Source organism: Pristis pectinata, chromosome 12 (assembly GCF_009764475.1).
Source record: "Pristis pectinata isolate sPriPec2 chromosome 12, sPriPec2.1.pri, whole genome shotgun sequence".
Taxonomy (NCBI): Eukaryota; Metazoa; Chordata; class Chondrichthyes; order Rhinopristiformes; family Pristidae; genus Pristis; species Pristis pectinata.
This window is the reverse complement of record NC_067416.1, coordinates 51,427,025-51,446,646: the sequence shown is the minus strand read 5'-3', so window position 1 is coordinate 51,446,646 and position 19,622 is coordinate 51,427,025. Positions and strand designations below refer to the sequence as shown.

Sequence of the window (19,622 nt, the reverse complement as noted above, 5' to 3'; positions counted from 1 at the left end):
GTTGTTCCTCAAGCTTGTGTTTGTCATTATTCTAACAGCTTACTACAGAGACTAAAATCTCAGCTGCAATACGGTCCTGTACCTATTGATGACTTTTGTAAATTTCTTTTACAGGATCCAACAAGCAGAGGATTTGTTGATGGGAATCTCAAACACAACATCAGCGAATTCACACTGGGGAGAGGCCGTTCACCTGCTCTGAGTGTGGGAAGGGAGTCACTCGGTCATTCCAGTTGCTGATGCACCAACAAATTCACAGAGAAGAGGCCGTGTATCTGCACTGAGTGTGGGAAGGGCTTCCTTCAGTCATCCCACCTGCTGGCACACCGACGTGTTCATACTGGGGAGCGGCCGTTCTCCTGCTCAACGTGTGGTAAGGGATTCGCTCAGTTATCCAGCCTGATGACGCACCAGCGTGTTCCTGCCCGGGAAAGGCCATTCTCCTGCTTGGAGTGTGGGAAGGGCTTTGCTCGGTCATCCCACTTGCAGCAACACCAGCGAGTTCACACTGGGGAGAGGCCGTACACCTGTTCCGAGTGTGGGAAGGGATTCACTCTCTCATCCGATTTACTTACGCACCAGAGAGTTCACACCAGGGAGAGACCGTTCTCCTGCTCAACCTGTGGGAAAGGATTCACTCAGTTATCCATCCTGATGACGCACCAGCGAGTTCACACTGGGGAAAGGCCATTCTCCTGCTCAACGTGTGGGAAAGGATTCACTCGGTTATCCACCCTGATGATACACCAGCGGGTTCACACTGGGGAGAGGCCGTACACCTGCTCTGAGTGCGGGAAGGGATTCGCTCGATCGTCTCATTTGCTGCAACACCGGAGAGTTCACACCGGCGAGAGGCCGTTCAACTGCCCTGAGTGCGGGAAGGGATTCACTCAGTCGTCTGAGCTGCTGATACACCAGCGGATTCACACCGGGGAGAAGCCGTACACCTGCTCCGAGTGCGGGAAGGGATTCACTTGTTCATCCTATTTGCTGAAGCACCAGAGAGTTCACACTGGGGAGAGGCCGTTCATTTGCTTAACATGCGGGAAGGGATACACTCAGTCGTCTGTGCTGCTCCTGCATCAGCGGGTTCACACGGGGGAGAAGCCATTCTCCTGCTCAACGTGTGGGAAAGGATTCTCTCGGTTATCCAGCCTGAGGAAACACCAGCGAGTTCACACTGGTGAGAAGCCGTACACCTGCTCCGAGTGCGGGAAGGGATTCACTCAGTGGTCTCATTTGCTGACACACCAGCAAGTTCACACTGGAGAGAGGCCATTCATCTGCTCGACATGTGGGAAGGGATTCCGTCAGTCAAGCTACTTGATGAAGCACCAGCGAGTTCACACCGGGGAGAGGCCGTTCATCTGCTCTGAGTGTGGGAAGGGATTCCCTTGGTCATCTCAGCTGCTGAAACACCAGCGAATTCACACTGCGGAGAAAGATTAAACCTCTGTATGCTCAATATACAACAATCACTGCTACTGAAATCTAACGCAAATCCTGAGGTCGGGATTGAACATTGTCAATGTGAGGCAGCAGCTCTACGAGCTCTGTGCTCATTCGGCTTCCCATTCAATGCATTGCTGTCGTTCACCTCCATCCCTCCGTGTGGTGACACGTTCCACATTGTTGAACTGTGTGGGTGAAGAGCTTCCCCCGGAATTTCCTGCAGGACTTTCAGCAGATTGATGGCAAAGACAAGAGCTCAGCAGGGGTCTTGTCCCAGATATTAGAGCAACACAGCTAATAGAGCTGCTACCTTGCAGTGACAGGAGCCCAGGTTCAATCCAGATCTTGGGTACTGACTGTGTGGGGGTTCTCCCTGTGACTGGGAATTTCCTCCAGGAGCTCCAGTTTCCTCCCACATCCCAAAGACATGCTGGTTGTTAGGTCAATTGGCTGCTGTAAATTGCCCTTGGTGAGTGGGAGAAGTTGGGGAGAGTTGTCAAGAATGTAGGGAATATTTTAAAAACTGGGTTAATGTCAGATTAGTGTGGAGTTGTGGACTCTGTCAGCCTGTTTCTGTGCTGTATCTTTCTGTGACATTCCCCATCCATCAAGCCTCGGGGAGAAAGTAATGGTGTTTATTTTTAAGATTTAAGCTATCTTTATTAGTCACATGTACATTGAAACACACAGTGAAATGCACCTTTTTTGCAAAGAGTGTTGTGGGGGCCGCCTGCAAGTGGCTCTGGTGAGGCCTCATTTGGAATACTGTGTGCAGGTTTGGGCCCCATATCTTAGGAAGGATGTGCTCATGTTGGAGAGGGTTCAGAGGATATTTACAAGGATGATTCCCGGAATGAAAGGGCTTCCATCTGATGAGCGTTTGTCGGATCTTGGACTGTACTCACGGGAGTACAGAAGAATGAGAGTGATTCTCATAGAAAGATTTAAAACGTTGAAAGGACTGGACAGAGTAGATGTGGCCAAGCTGTTTCCCTTGGTGGGTGAGTCCAGGACAGAGGGCACAATCTTAGAATTAGAGGGTACAGGTTTAAAACAGAGATGAGGAGAAATTTCGTTAGCCAGAGGGTGGTGAATTTATGGAATTTCTTGCCACGTATAGCAGTGGAGGCCAGATCACTAGAGGCGTTTAGGGAGGAAATAGATAGGTATCTAATTAAGGTATCAAGGGATATGGGATAAGGCTGGAAAATGGGGCATTTTTCTCATGGAGCAGTCTCCCCCCCCCTCCCCCCCCATTTCTCATTTCTTTTTTGTTTTTCCCCTTTTCTTTGGAGCAGATGCGATGGGCCGAATGGCCGACTTCTGTTCCCTTGTCTTGTGATCTTTTGAACATTAACCTGAGTTCAGCTCTTTGTACACACATCTAGAAGCTCTTAGAATCTATTTTTATGTTTCTTGTCAGACAACCCTCATGTTCCTCTTTGCCTTTCTTTATCAATGCCTTGGACCTCCTTTGCTGAAATCTAACATTTTTCTAATCTGCAGGTTTACTGCTTTATCTTGGCAAAATTTTAAGCCTTTCCTTTAATCTAACACTCTCTTTAACTTCTCTTATTATCAACCACTTTTCCTTGTGGTTTTTTTGCCTGTAAAGAATATATATTACATTTAAAGAATTAAAACTGAGTTTCCATGTTGATCCTGCTTGTTTGCCATCATGTCCTTTAATCTTGTTTCCCAAATTTTGCCCCTTGCTTCAGCAGTTAGATTTACGATCGTCGTTTTAGATTGAACTCAATCCCTTCTGAATTTTTATAAATCTGTCATAAAAACACCTTAATCACCAGATCATCAATTAACCCTTTCCCATAACGCAGTAAAAAATGTAAAATAGCTGTCCTCTCATTAGTTTCTCAACACACTGGTCTAGAAAACTATTTATTACAGATGTTATGAATCCATCCCCCACACTGTTGCTGTGATTTGCCACCGCCAATCTACAGAGTCAGAGAGTTAGAAAGCACAGAAACAGGTCCTTTCACCCACTGAGTCCAAGCCGACCAAGATGCCCCATCCAGGCTGCTCCCATTTGCCAGCATTTGGCCCCGAGCCGCCTAAACCTTTCTGATCCATGGACCCGTCCAACTGTCTTTTAACAATTGTTATTGTACCTGCCTCAAGCACATCCTCTGGCAGCTGATTCCACACAGATACCACCCTTTGTGGAAACAAAAAAAAAAGTTGCCCCTCAAGTTCCTATTAAATCTTTCCCCTCTCACCTTAAACCTACGCCCTCTGGTTCTTGATTCCTCAACTCTGGAGGGTGGGTGGGGGGAGGACTGAGTGCATTCACCCTATCTATGCCCCTCATGATTTTGTAAGATCTATAAGATCTCATCAAATCTTTACAACACCTTTATAAGATCTTAAAACACCTCTATAAGATCACCTCCCAGTCACCTGTGCTGTAAGGAATAAAGTCCTGGCCTGTCCACAGTCCTCGGCCCACTGCCTCAGCTGATAAAGATTCCCTTGTAGCAACTCACCGTCCGAGCACGCGAACCAGCTCGGCGGTCGGGTCGCGCGTCGTCGGAGTGGCGAGGCCCAAGATGGTGTTGGGCCTTCGTCTTCCCTGAGCGGCGGGGAGAACCCACACGTGGGAAAGGTTTGATGACATAGCACATACGTCATTTCTGTTTTCAGTTAACTGTTCCTCTTAAAAGGCCCACGCAAGGCAGGAAAATAAATCAGTTTTGTTCTGCAGCTCATCAACTAGTGTCTTACTTTCGCATCGCGGTAGCAACCGCTACATTGGTGACCCCGACGGTCCAATAGGATTTTGGACCCACACAATGAACGACAACTCAGCAGCCAATGCAGTGGCTCTCAAGCTGCCCACCTTTTGGATGCTTCAGCCCCGTGTCTGGTTCGACCAGGATGAAACACAATTCCAACTTCGGCAGATCACCTCCGACTCCACAAAGTACTACCACATGGTCAGCTGTCTGGACCAGGAGACAGCCACCCAGGTCGGAGACTTCGTCCAGTCTCCTCCAGAGGAAGGCAAGCACCCAGCTTTCAAAGACCTTCTTATTTGGACCTTCGGCCTCTCCCGTCGCGAGTGCGCTGCCCGCCTGCTTCATCTCGACAGCCTGGGGGACAGATCCCCATTGGCCCTGACGAACGAAATGCTGGCCTTGGCTGAGGGACACAAGCCCTGCCTGGTGTTCGAACAGGCCTTCCTCGAATAACTACCCGACGACATTCACCTGCTGTTGGCTGACGCCGATTTCAGCAACCCACATGAGGTAGCCATCTGTGCAGATGTCCTGTGGAAGGCCAAACACGAGAGTGGGTCGTCCGTCGGCCAAATCGCCAGACCGCGAGCCCAACGCCTACCTAAACCAGTCCCAGCAACTGAGGGACCACACAGATGACGACACTGGTGACCAGCTGTGTTTCTACCATCAGAGGTGGGGCGTGGAGGCCCGTCGATGCCGCCCACCCTGCAAGTTTCAGGGAAACTCCAGGGCCGGCTGCTGCTGATGGCTACGGCAGCTGGCTGCCAACACAGCCTCCTATTCGTTTGGGACAAGCAGTCCGGGCGTCGTTTCCTTGTCGATACTGGAGCAGAGGTCAGTGTTTTGCCCCTGACTGGCCGTGACACTCATAGCTGGCAACAGGGTCCTGCACTCAAAGCCGCAAATGGCACAACGATACGGACTATCGCTACCCGTACAGTTCAATTACGACAGCCGTTTTACCTGGAACTTTACCCTTGCCGCCGTCGCCCAACCACTCCTGGGAACCGATTTCCTTCGGGCCCACAGCCTGTTAGTCGACCTGCGAGGGAAGCGGCTAGTGCACTCCAGAACTTTCCAAACCTACTCCCTGGGAGAAACCAGCCTACCAGCCCCACGCCTGGACTCCATTTCTCTGTCTGGCAACAAGTTCACCAAGTTCCCAGCTGAGCTCCCATCAGTTTTAGCACCTCAGTTTACAAATTCAATGCCCAAACACGGGGTGAGGCACCACATCATTACCACAGGGCCACCCCTTCATGCCCGAGCACGACGACCACCTCCAGACAAACTCCACCTGGTAAAGGAAGAGTTCCGTCGCATGGAGGAGCTGGGGATCATTCGCAGGTCAGACAGCCCCTGGGCCTCCCCCCTGCACATGGTCCCCAAAGCCACCGGGGGGTGGAGGCCCTGTAGTGACTACCGTAGGCTGAATGACGCCACCACCCCAGACCGCTACCCCATCCCTCACATCCAGGACTTCACGGCGAACCTACACGGGGCCCACATCTTCTCCAAGGTGGACCTCATCTGGGGATACCACCAAATCCCGGTCCACCCTGACGACGTCCCCAAAACTGCGCTTATCACTCCATTCGGCCTCTTCGAATTCCTTTGAATGCCGCGCAGACTTTCCAGCGGCTGATGGATGTGGTAGGCCGCGACCTGGACTTCGTGTTCATTTACTTAGATGACATAGTAATCGCCAGCCGTGACCGTCAAGAACACCTTTCCCACCTCCACCAACTGTATTCCCCGTCTCCGTGATTTCGGCCTCACGATCAACCCGGCCAAGTGCCAATTCGGACTTGACTCTATCGATTTCCTTGGCCACAAAATCACCAGCGACAGGGCAACACCCCTACCCACCAAGGTAGACGCTATCCGCCATTTTGCCCATCCCAACACGGTCAAAGGCCGGCAGGAATTCCTGGAGATGGTCAACCTTTACCATCGGTTCATCCCTGCAGCAGCCCGTATCCTGCGCCCTTTGTTCTCGCTGATGGCTGGTAAGGGTAAGGACATCGCCTGGAATGACGAGGCTGCGGCTGCCTTCGTTAAGGCCAAGGACACCCTGGCAGACGCCACGATGCTTGTACACCCTAGGATAGACGTCCCAACTGCCCTCACGGTGGATGCATCCAACACCGCTGTTGGTGGAGTACTGGAACAACTAAGCAAAGGCCATTGGCAACCCTTGGCACTTTTCAGCAGGCACCTTAGACCACCCGAACTGAAATACAGCGCTTTTGATCGGGAACTTATAGCGCTGTACCTGGCAGTCCGGCATTTCCGGTACCTTTTAGAAGGCAGGCCTTTCACCGCTTTCACTGATCATAAGCCTTTGTCCTTCGCCTTCTCCAAGGTCTCCGATCCCTGGTCAGCTCGTCAGCAGCGACATTTGTCCTACATTTCGGAATTCACAATGGATATCCAACATGTCTCCGGAAAGGACAATGTCGTTGCGAACGCACTTTCCTGACCGACCATCCACAGCCTGTCCCTGGGTGTCGACTACACGGCCCTGGCTGACGCACAGCAAGCCGACAACGAGCTGCCCAGCTACAGAGCCGCAGTCTCGGGCCTGCAGCTCCAAGATTTCTTAGTCGGTCCAGGTCAGCAGACCCTACTTTGCAACATCACAACAGGTCAACCCCGCCCTATAGTTCCTGCAGCCTGGCGGAAACGCATTTTCGATTCGATACATGGGTTGGCGCACCCGTCCATCAGATCCACTGTCCAACTGGTCGCCAGCAAGTTCATCTGGCATGGCCTGTGCAAACAGGTCAGTGAGTGGGCCAGGACTTGTCTGCACTGCCAGACATCAAAAATCCAACGACACACCAAGGTTCCGCCACAGCAGTTCGAGCCTACCCGTAGAAGGTTCAACCACATCCACGTCGACCTCGTTGGTCCTCTGCCAGTTTCAAGAGGAGCCCGGTACCTCCTTACCATTGTGGACCGGTTCATGAGGTAGCCAGAGGCAACCCCTCTATCTGACATCATGACTGATTCCTGCGCCCGGGCACTGCTCACAACTTGGATCTCAGGTTTTGGTGTTCTGGCCCACATCACTTCAGACAGGGGCACCCAGTTTACCTCCAGCCTCTGGTCTGCATTAGCGAACATGCTGGGGACACAGCTGCACACCACCAGGGCCTACCACTCTCAATCAAATGGGTTAGTGGAACGTTTCCACTGCCATCTAAAATCAGCCTTGATGGCCCATCTGAAGGGTCCTAACTAGGTTGACGAACTGCCTTGGGTCCTGCTCGGCATATGCACTGCCCCCAAGGAAGATCTCCACACTTTGTCAGCTGACCTCGTGTACGGGGCGTCCCTGGTTGTCCCAGGGGATTTCATACCAACCCTTCGGGGCCCAGAGGAACAACACACGGCTGTCCTGCAAAGACTGCGCGAGAGGCTTGGCAACTTGGCACTGATTCCCACTTTGCGGCATGGTCAAGCCCCATGTGAGCCTAAGGAACTACGAGACTGTAAGTTCATTTTCGTTCGCAGGGGCACACCTCGGGCACCGTTGCAACGACCATACAAGGGGCCGTGCCGGGTCATCAGGAATAATGGATCCACCTTTATTTTGGACATTGAGGGCAAGCAAGAGGTCTTCACGACGGGCCGCCTCAAACCGGCCCATTTAGATCTACAACAACCAGTTGAGGTCCCAACACTGCGATGCAGAGGCCGACCTCCTTAGCAACGGTTAACACAGCCTGCGGACCTTGGGGACCATGTCGCCAGTTCTGGGGTGGGTGGGGGTTGTGCAGTGACTCAACGTCCAAGCAAGCGAACTGGCTCGGCGGTTGGGTCGCGCGTCGTAGGAGCGGCAAGGCCCAAGATGGCGTTGGGCCTTCGTCTTCCCCGAGTGACAGGGAGAACCCGCGCATGGGAAAGGTTTGATGACGTAGCGTATACGTCATTTCCGTTTTCGGTGGGCGGGAACAGTCTCTCTTAAAAGGCCTGCGCAAGGCGGGAAAATAAACCGGTTCTTGTTCTGAAACCCACCAACTAGTGTCTTGTTTTCACATCGCAGTAGCAGCCGCTACAATATGTAGATATAGGTAAATGTGATCAAGAGAGTCTCTTGAGGAATATAGTGTGTAGGAGAGAACTTAAAGAAATTGGGAGGACTGAAAGGAAATATCCTCAGCAAATCAGATTAAGGAGAATTCTGAGACATAGACCATCCTCTTGCTCCTGATATATTCTGAGAAAGAGTTGATCCTCTTATGGACCAACAAGATCATCTGTGTGTGGAGCCAGACAATGTGGGTGACGTCCTAAATGAATACTTCTCATCTGTGTTCACCAAGGAGGACGTGGAGACAATGAGTTCAGGGAAGGGGACGTGGATAATCTGAAGTGTTAAAAAGGAGGAAGTTTTATGAAGGTTGATAAATCCCCAGGGCTAGATGATGTCCCCCAGGAAGCAAAGCGGGAGACAGCTGGAGCCCTCACGGAGAATTTTGTATCTTTGTTAGCAACAAGTGAGGAGCTAGAAGGATATCTAATGTTGTTCCTTTATTTGAGAAGGGCAGCAGGGATAAGCCAGGTACCCACAAAACACTGGTTAAACCACACGGAGTATTGTGTGCAGCTCTGGTGGCCACACTATAGGGGGGACGTGCTTTTGCCGGAGAGAGTGCAGAGGAGATTCACCAGAACGTTGCCTGAACTGGAGGGATTTAGTCATGGGGAGAGATTGGATCAGCCGGGTTTGTTTTCCTTGGAGCAGAGGAGACGAAGGGAGCGACTTGATATAGGTATTGAAAATTGTAAGAGGCAGAGATTGGGTGGGTTTCTTTCTCGCGGTGGGGTATCAAAAACAAGAGGGCGGAGATTTAAGGTGACAGGGAGGAGTTTTAAAGGGGATACAGGGAGAAAGTTTCCATTCCCCCCACAAAGTGGTTGATACCTGGAATGTGCTGACAGAAGATGGAGTCAGATACAGTCACTGGGTTTAAGAGACATTTAGACAGACACAAGGCAAAGCAATAGAAGGATGTGGACCTAATGTCAAATGGAATTGGTGCAGATGGGCAAAAGGGTTGGCGTGGAATATGGTGGGCAGGAGGGCCCATTTCTGTGCCAGACAACTCTGCATTTCTGTCTTTGTTTTGGGGTGATTCATTGTGATGAGACCACCGGAGGAGAGCAGACGTTCACACCAGATTCCCAGCACGGCAGTAACACGTCTCTCTGAATATAGAGCTTTACCTTAGTGCGGATTCTCATATCTGTGAATGCATCATGTGCTCCAAATGAGACCTGTCAGACATGATGGGGAAGGAGATCCCCAAGTAATGATTTTATGCACATGCACGTTTGATTCTATGTGATTTTAATGTGTTTGTGTGTGACAATCTAATGATCTACTGAAAATATTAGTATTCATATTACATAATGTGAGCACGTATGTATATATTACCTGTGTATAAGACATTCATGCATCTACAGACAGATTCATGTTGGCATAAAATGCACTACACTAAAATTTACAACTGAGGTGTCCTTTGGGGCCAGTTGTCTGCAGAATAGGTCAAAAGTGAGGCCAGTCAGCCTTTTCCCACCATCCAGCACAAGCTCCATGTTAAGATATCTTTATCTTTATCTTTATTAGTCACATGTACATCGAAACACACAGTGAAATGCATCTTTCTGTGTAGAGTGTTCTGGGGGCAGCCCGCAAGTGTCTCCACACTTCCAGTGACAACATAGCATGCTCACAACTTCCTAACCCGTACGTCTTTGAAATGTGGGAGAAAACCAGAGTGCCCAGAGAAAACCCACGCAGACACACGGGGAGAACGTACAAGCTCCTTACAGACAGCGGCCGGAATTGAACCCGGATCGGTGGCGCTGTAACAGCATTACGCTAACTGCTACACTACCGTGCCTGCCCTACATGTTCATTACTCCACGGAATGAGCTTTGTGACACAGTCGTACAAAAAGCTGAAAAGTAAAGTTGTCCAAAGTGGAAACTTCCCTTTGTCTCTGTTTCTCATATTCTCGCTTGTACAATAAAGCCGAAGGCCATTCTGCTCATCGAGTCCAGATTGGCTGTCAGAGCAATTCTAACGATTCCAGTCCCCACTCACTTCCTGGTCACCAATTCTCCCTCGTGTGTTCGTTAACCCCTCATTCCCCGATCAATCACCTTCACTCAGAGTAAACTAAAACCTGCAGATGCTGGAATTGTGGAATAAGGACAGAAAATGCTGGAAACACTCGGCAGGTCAGGTGTCATCTGTCCAAACAGAAACATTTAATGTTTTAGGTCTGGGACCCTCTCATCTGAATTCCGAAAGAGAGAAAAAAACATTTATTTTCAGTCGGACAGAAGGTGTGGGAGGAAATGGATGGAACAAAGAGACTAACTCTGAGAGCAAAAGAGTTAATGGGAGCGGTCAGTGTGAGAAGTTAGACGCACAGTGTGTGTGTGCTTGTGTATTGTAATAGTGAGGTTGTGGGACAGGGAAGACAATACGAACACAGAAAGGAAAACTGAGCCAACGTGATGACAGGCAGAAGTGGCCAGTTCTGATTCCATCACAAGGAAACAGTGAGTTACCCAACATAAGATAAGATCTCTGTATTAGTCACATGTACATGGAAACGCACAGTGAAATACATTATTTACTTAGTGTGTTCTGGGGGCAGCCCGCAAGTGTCTCCACGCTTCTGGCACCAACATAGCATGCCCACAACCTCCTAATCAGTACATCTTTGGAATGTGGGAGGAAACTGGAGCACCCAGAGGAAACCCACGGAGACACACAGGGAGAGAACATACAAAATCCTGACAGACAGTGGCGGGAATTTAACCCAGGTCGCTACCCCTGTAATAGCATTACGCTAACCGCTACACTGTGCCTGTGATGCTGCTGCAAGTAACTTTTTCATTGCACCTGTGCACACATGTACATATGACAATAAACTCAACATTGACCTGGCAGTTCTCACCATGAAGAAAACACCTCAGTCTCTCCATCTGGGATCAAAAACAGCTGGGCATTCACCTCCTCCTGCTAAACTGCATCTGCCACAGGTTTGAGCACCTCACCTTCCCAAAAAAGCAGAAAATGCTGGAAACATTAAGTCAGACAATGTGAATGGAGAGAGAAAAGCTCAGTCAATGTTATAGATGCATCTAACAATCACCACCTTGTGCCCACCCCGCCTCCCCTCTTATGTCCACCCATCACTGCTCCGCTTTTGCCGCCTATATATTGGGCTTTCCTTTTCCCTATCTTCAGTCCCGAAGAAGGGTCCTGACCCCAAAACGTTGACCGCCTGCGTTTCTCCACGGATGCTGCCTGGCCGGCTGAGTTCTTCCAGCATCATCGTGTTTCTCATCCAGATTCCAGCATCTGCCGTCTTTTGATCCTGCACATTGGAGCCTCCGTACCAGACGGTGATGCAACTAGTCAGAATGCTCTCCACCATACATCTGCAGAAATTTGTCCTGGGTCTGGAAGGCTGCAACGTGTCCAGAGGGAAGAGAAGGTGCTGTTCCTCAGGCTGGTGTCGGGCTTCGTTGCAACAGTGCAGGGGGTGGGGGTTGGGATGGGGGTGGGAGGGAGAATTAAAGTGACAGGTTACCAGGAGCTCAGGGTCGATCCTGCTGACTGAACACAGGTTCCCCACAGAGCAGTGACCCAACCTGTGTTCTGTTCCTTCGGTGCAGAGGAGGCCACACTGTGACCACCCAATGTAGTGAGTGGATTGGAAGAAGTGCAAGTGAATCGTGAATAAGAAGCAAAGGGCTTCCAGACCCCATATTAAATTCAATGCTGGGTAACTCATTCCCTCTGTTTGTATCAGAACTGGTCACTTCTGCTGTCGATCATCTACCTGTAACATTGGAGAGACAAAGGACGGCAGATGCTGGAATCTGGATGAAAAACACGATGATGCTGGAGGAACTCAGCAGGCCAGGCAGCATCCGTGGAGAAAAGCAGGCGGTCAATGTTTTGGGGTCAGGACCCATCTTCAAGACTGAAGATAGGAAAAGGGGAAGCCCGATATAGGGTAACTAGGGAGAGAACAGGTCCCTTCAGGCATCAATGCTGTCATCTATGTGTGGAACCACAAGAGAGGGGTGAGATCTTAAATGAACATTTCTTGTCTATATTTGCACAGAGAAGGTCATGCAAGACAAGGAATTAAGGGTTACAAGTAGTGATGTCTTGGGACATATCGTCATTACAAAAGAGGAGGTGCTGGCAGTCTTAAAGCATTATTAGGGTAGACAAATCTCCAGGGCCTGACCAATTGCATCCCAAGACCTTGCAGGAAGAATAGGAAGGAAATTGCATGGGCCCTGGCAGAGTTATTTGCATCTTCCTTAGCCAGAGGTGAGATACCAGAAGTCTGGAGGGTGTGCCTTTATTTCAGAAGGGCTGCAAGGACAAGCCAGGGAACCACAGGCCAGTGAACCTAACATCAGTGGTGGGAAATTACTGGAGGGGATTCTGAGTGACAGGACCTACCAGCGTGTGGAAAGGCAAGGCCTGCTAAGGGATAGTCAGCATGGCTTTGTGAATGGGAAATTGTGTATCACAAACATCACAGTGTTTTCCATCACAGGTAGAGGACTGTGCCGGGCTGCCGTGTGGGGAGCAGGTGCAGTCTGGCTCTTTGGCAGTTGCAGACACGATAAGACTGCAGATGCTGGAATCTGCCGCAGAAAGCCTGCTGGAGGAACTCGGCAGATCGAGCAGCATCTGTGGAGGCAGAGGGATGATTGGTGTTTCGGGTCAAGATACTGCATCAGGACTGAGCGTAGAGGGAAGACAGCCAGCATAAAGAGGTGAGAGGGAGGGGGGAGGCAGAGGTTGGGAGGTGGAACCAGGTGAGGTGGGAGATGATGGGCAGGTGGAGGCAGATGGGTTGGGGGTTGGGGGGAGGCAGAAGGTAGAGACATTGGCTGGAGCTGATGTGGAACCAGATAAGGGAGGGAACGTGAGCAGGTGGCAGCAGCTGGGGCAGGGGTAAGTAGACAGAGGCAGAGAGATGACAAGTGAAAGCTGGGAAGGGAGGAAGGATGATGAGCAGATGGAATCAGGGGCGGGAGGGGAACGGATCTCGGGAATGGGCGGTGGGGGAAAGAGGGAGGAGGAAAAGGTGAACAAAAGGAGAATCTGGGAGGAGTGGGAAAGGAACGAGAGTTGGTCGCCTGAAACTGTCAAATTCAACGTCCGTACCTTTGGGCTGTAGGCTCACCAAGTGGAATACAAAGTGCCGTTTATCTAGTTTGTGTTTGGCCTCACCATGGCAGTGGAGAAGGCCGAGGACAAACAGGTCGGTGTGGAAATGAGAAGGGGAATTGAAATGAGCTGGAACTGGAAGCTCGAGGTGGCACATCATCCTTCACCATTTCTGTGTCAGGATCCCAGTACCAGTCACATCTTCCCCTCTTCCTCCACTTTCTTCCAAAGGACCACTCTCGGTGGTGGAGCAGCCGTCCAAAACTAGAGGCTCAAGGTGAAAGGAGAAAGATTTAAAAAGGATTGGATCGGGTGGCAGCTGAGGGAATGTTTCTCATGGGGGAGGAATCTAAATTCTCATGTGCATGTTTTTGGGCTAAGGGGTCACCTGTTGGCAATAAGGAAGATTCTGTCACTTTTCCATCAATCAGAGAGACAGGGTGAGAGAAGCATCTACAAAATACATTGCAGTCATTCCCAGTTTTGAAAGCATCTCCTTAAACTCTGATCATCAGACACCAATCTCAAAAGGGCAGAATCTTTCCCCAACCTGACTTGGGAGCGGTTCCTCAGTTACTGTATTCAGGACAGAAATCAATGAATTTATTTTGAGGTGGTGAATGGTGGAATCAGGTAGGACAATGAATGAGGCGCAGGATCTGTCAGGACAGTCCTGTACTGCAGTGACTCAATTGTGTGACATTCAGCCCATTGAGAACAGCCCCGTGTTGAAAGGAGCTGGGAGTAGCATGGTCGTGTAGCAGTTAGCGTAACGCTATTACAGCGCCAGCGACCCAGGTTCAATTCTGGCCGCTGTGTGAAAGGATATTATACGTTCTCCCCGTGTCTGCATGGGTTTCCTCTGGGTGATCCGGTTTCCTCCCACATTCCAAAGACGTACAGGTAGGGAAGTTGTGGGTGTGCTATGTTGGCGTTGGCAGCATGGCGACAATTGTGGGCTGCCCCCAGAACACTCTATGCGAAAGATGCATTTCACCGTGTGTTTCGATGTACATGTGACTAATAAAGATACCTTAAATCTTAAAAAAAAGTAGAGTTCAACACCATTACTTTCTCCTTGAGGCTTGATGGATGGGGAATGTCACAGAAAGATACAGCACAGAAACAGGCCGACACAGTCCACAACTCCGCACTAATCCCACATTCATCATTTTTTAAAAATTCTCCCAACATTCTTGTCAACTCTCCCCAACTTCTCCCACTCACCAAGGACAATTTACAGCAGCCAATTGACCTACCAACCAGCATGTCTTTGGGACGTGGGAGGAAACTGGAGCTCCTGGAAGAAATTCCCAGTCACAGGGAGAACCCCCACACAGAGTGTAGACAAGATCTGGATTGAACCTGGGCTCCTGTCACTGCAAGGTAGCAGCTCTATTAGCTGTGCTGCTCTAATATCTGGGACAAGACCCCTGCTGAGCTCTTGTCTTTGCCATCAATCTGCTGAAAGTCCTGCAGGAAATTCCAGGGGAAGCTCTTCACCCACATAGTTCAACAATGTGGAACGTGTCACCACACGGAGGGATGGAGGTGAACCACAGGAATGCATTGAATGGGAAGCCGAATGAGCACAGAGCTCGTAGAGCTGCTGCCTCACGTTGACAATGTTCAATCCCGACCTCGGGTGTTGACTGTGTGGAGTTTGCACCTTCTCCCTGTGACTGTGTGGGTTTCCTCCCACATCCCAAGAGGTGTGGGCTGAAAGGTTATTAAAGGACTGGAAATTGTCCCTAATGTGTGGGTGATGAGTAGAATCTGCTGGTGGTGGGGGTGAAGCAGGGTGTGGTCAATTCAAATATGGGCAGAATTTTAAAACTGTTTCAATGTCGGATCTGGTTGATAATCAGTACAGACTAAGTGAGTCAAATGGCCCATTTCTGTGCTGCATCTCTCTATTCATCTGAATATTCACATTGGGTGAGATGGGAGGAGGCTGGTGTGTAGCAGAAACACTGGAAGGCACCAGATGGGCTGAATGGCCTTTCTTTCTACTGTTCATTGTGTGCATTGCAGAGACAGGAAGGGCCTTCGATAAAGTGTTTCAAACAGAACTGCTTTATTTTAATCAGAGATCCAGAACATTGAACTCTCTCAGTGAAAGAGATTACAAAAGAAAATCAACTGTGCCCAATGACCAGGGTTCAATCCTGGGCGACATCAGCAGTGTCGACAGAATCCAACCCCTGTGAACACCTGCAACACTTGTGAATTTGCGCTCGATTTCAGTAGCAGTGATGGTTGTATATTGAGCATGCAGCTTGTTTAAGGTTTCTCCGCAGTGTGAACCCGCTGATGTTTCAGCAGGTCAGATGAGCAAGGGAATCCCATCCCGCACTCAGAGCAGGTGAACGGCCTCTACCCAGCGTGAACTCGCTGGTGCATCAGCAAATGGGACAACCGAGTGAATCCCTTCCCACACGTGGAGCAGGTGAACGGCTTCTCCCCAGTGTGAACTCGCTGGTGTCTCAACAAATTGGACGAATTAGTGAATCCCTTCCCGCACTCGGGGCAGGTGTACGGCTTCTCCCCGGTGTGAACCCGCTCATGTGTCAGCAGATGGGACGACTGAGTGAATCCCTTCCCACACGTCGAGCAGATGAACGGCTTCTCCCCAGTGTGAACTCGCTGGTGTGTCAGCAAATGGGACGACAGAGTGAATCTCTTCCTGCATTTGGAGCAGGTGTACAGCTTCTCCCTGGTGTGAACCCGCTGGTGTATCACCAGCTGAGACAACCGAGTGAATCCCTTCCCACACGTTGAGCAGATGAATGGCCTCTCTCCGGTGTGGAATCTCTGGTGCATCAGCAGCTCAGACGACTGAATGAATCCCTTCCCGCATTCAGAGCAGGTGAACGGCTTCTCGCCGGTGTGAACTCGCTGGTGCCTCATCAGGTTGGATAACTGAGTGAATCCTTTCCCACACGTTGAGCAGGAGAACGGCCTCTCTCCAGTGTGAACTCGCTGGTGTGTCATCAGGTTGGATAACACAGTGAATGCTTTCCCACATGTTGAGCATGAGAACGGCCTCTCCCCAGTGTGAACTCGCTGATGCCTCAGCAAACTGGTTGACTGAGCAAAGCCCTTCCCACACTCCGAGCAGGAGAATGGCCTTTCCCCAGCATGAACTCGCTGGTGCGTCATCAGGCTGGATAACGGAGCAAATCCCATACCATACGTTCAGCAGGAGAACGGCTGCTCCCCAGTGTGAGCACACCAGTGTGTCAGCAGGTGGGATGATTGAAGGAAGCCCTTCCCACACTCAGTGCAGATACACGGCCTCTTTCTGTGAATTTGTTGGTGCATCAGCAACCGGAATGACCGAGTGACTCCCTTCCCACACTCAGAGCAGGTGAATGGCCTCTCACCAGCGTGAATTCACTGTTGCTGTGTTTGAGATTCGCATGAACAAATCCTCTGCTTGTTGGATCCTGTAAAAGAAATTTAGAGAAGTCATCAATAGGTATAGGAGGGTATTTCAGCTGAGATTTTAGCCCCTGTAGTGAGCTGTTATACTAATGACAAACACAAGCTTGAGGAACAAGGTCATCCTCCATCTGGGAACATTGCAGCATCCAGACTGGCATCAAAATCTCTGGTTGTCTTTCCATCTATAATCAGAATGGGCCATTTCTGCCACTTCCCTATGTTCTACCCGTTGCCTCCCTCACCTACTCTGCCACTGAAATTCAATGTGTTTTCTGTCTTTCACTGTTAAAAGGGGTATCAAACCCAAAATATTCCCTCTTTCTGCAGATGGAGACACAAGAGACTGCAGATGCTGGAAATCTGAAGCAATACTTAAGGGAGCTAGAGGAACTCAAAGTGGGTCAGGCAGCATCTATGGAGGGAAATGGACAGTCAATGTTTGGGTTCTTGTTGTTGGACTTGGCGATTGTATTGGTTTATTATTGTCACTTGTACTGAGGTACAGTGAAAAACATGCCTTGCATACTGATCGTACAGGTCAATTCATTGCACAGTGCAGTTACATAGAGTTAGTATAGAGTAGAGTTAGTATAGGTAAAAACAATAACAGTACGGAGTACATTGTCACAGCTGCAGAGAAAGTGCAGTGCAATAAGGTGCAAGGTCACAACAAGGTAGATCGTGAGGTCAGAGTCCATCTCATTGTATAAGGGAACCATTCAACAGTCTTATCACCATGGGATAGAAGCTGTCCTTGAGCCAGCTGATACATGCCCTCAGGATCATTGAACATGAATGGTTGAAGATCAGACTCACTTGTTGGAGATTGTCTTTGTGTGGCAGTTTTGTGGTCCAAATGTTATTTGCCACTTAATATTCCAGAATAGAAGTGTTAGATACCATTCTATATCCAGACAGAATAGAACATGTTCTCAGTGTCAGAAGGAGCCAACACCAAAGGACATTGAACATAGTTGAGTTGTAAAATTATCATAAGTGACAAAGATATTTGTTTCTTCAACACAGTGTTGACTGACACAATTTAGCCACATGGGTAAATTACCTTCACAAAACATGCTTTTCTTAATTCACTGGGAGTTGGACTTAGCCACTTTTTTGACCTCAGTCCCAACTATAGTTGTTACCTGCAATGATTTGGACATCAGCAGTGTCTGGAGACCTGTCCCAATCTCAGTTTGCTCATCTGTGTTTCCAGACTGCCTGCAGAGAAAAGGCAAAGTGCTTTTTGCAGCAGAATCAATGGCCACATTTATACCCACAATCCGCAGGGTTCCAGAAACTGTCGCAGGTAAACAGTCATTCACCAGCCGAGGCCTGGAGTCCACCTTGGGCCGGGCCGGCAGAGAAAGCAGCAAAATTAAAAAACCTGTAGGTGCTGGAAATCTGAAATAAAAATAGAAAATGCAGGACACGGGTCAGACAGCATCTGTGGGAAGAGAAACAAATCATGTTTCAGGTTGGAAACCCTTTGTCAGAAGCGAGGAAGTGAGAAAACAAGTTTTAAATTGCAGAAAAGATGGGGAAGGGATAAATACACCATTAAACCCACAGGAAGTGGGAACAGGAGTAGAACATTCAGCGTCTCAAGCCTGCTCTGCCATTCAGCAGGATCATGTCTGACTTTCCTGCCCTGTCCCCATAACCCTTGATTTCCCAACCGATTAGGACTCTGCCACACAGTTCTCTGAGCAAGATGTTGCAAAGACTCAAGCTTCTGAAAGAAGAAATTCCTCTTGTCTCACTTTTAAATGGGCACCAGTAAATTTCTCTTTCATAAGGCAATGTTAACTCTGCTCAATAAGTTATGATTTTTCAAACAATCAATCAGATAAAAGAGTAGGTTCCAGACTAAAACATTAACTGTATTTGTCTTTCCACAGATGCTGCCTGACCTGCTGAATTGTCCAGCAGTTTCTGGCAGATTCTGGCATCTGCAATTTCTCTTTCAAAACAGGGCAAAGAGAACGTTACCGACTGAGAATGTCTCAGCAACCCTGGCCTCACCCTTAGTTTACAAATCTGTCAGTGATCGAGATGAATGAGGGCAGGTAGAGAGAGAGAGAGAGAGAAATCAAACACAGAGATATTTCATTAACTGTGAAACACATGCTGCAGCTGTTGCTGGAACCACAGGCCTCGGCAACAGTTCTGGCCCCATTTCACAGCCTGAACATGGCCTTGTCTCCAACTGCCTTTGTTAGTCTATTAACCAGAAAGGTCGATAAAACAGAGCAAGGCTGGGGTTGCCTCAGTGAAGCCAATCAGAGAGGCTCCTATTTCCCCATCTGTCCCTCCCACCCAACTACCGCTCAATCCCCCTATCGATCCAACGCCACCCCCGCCCCCGCCCCCGCCCCCGCCCAAACCTCTCTGCAAGTTCCTTTTGCTCTCTCCCAAGTCTAACGGAAGGGTCTCGGACTTGAAAAGTTCCCTGTTTCTCTTTCCACAGACGCTGCCCTCACCTGCTGAGGGCTTCCCGCACTCACTGGGTTAGCTTTGATTTCAAGCAGGAAAGTGCCCGGGTCCCCCGTGTGGAGCGGGAGGGGGAAGGGGAGAGAAAGGCCGGGACTGATCAGTGTGGCCGCCCGCAGTGATCCTGCAGCCCGCACGGATTCTCACCCCAACCGTGGGCCGGACCCCGGACTCGATCAAACTTCCTGATCCAAGTTGGCGCGCAAATGACGTCACCTCCATTGCGCGCCTGCGCTGTG

At 49.7% G+C, this 19,622-nt stretch overlaps 2 pseudogenes; one reads left to right on the top strand and one right to left on the bottom strand.

The window, feature by feature from the left end:
* The window catches only part of LOC127576570 (zinc finger protein 229-like), a 60,797-nt pseudogene extending 57,687 nt beyond the window's left edge, over positions 1 to 3,110 (top strand).
* The window catches only part of LOC127576621 (zinc finger protein 850-like), a 40,282-nt pseudogene extending 20,660 nt beyond the window's left edge, over positions 1 to 19,622 (bottom strand).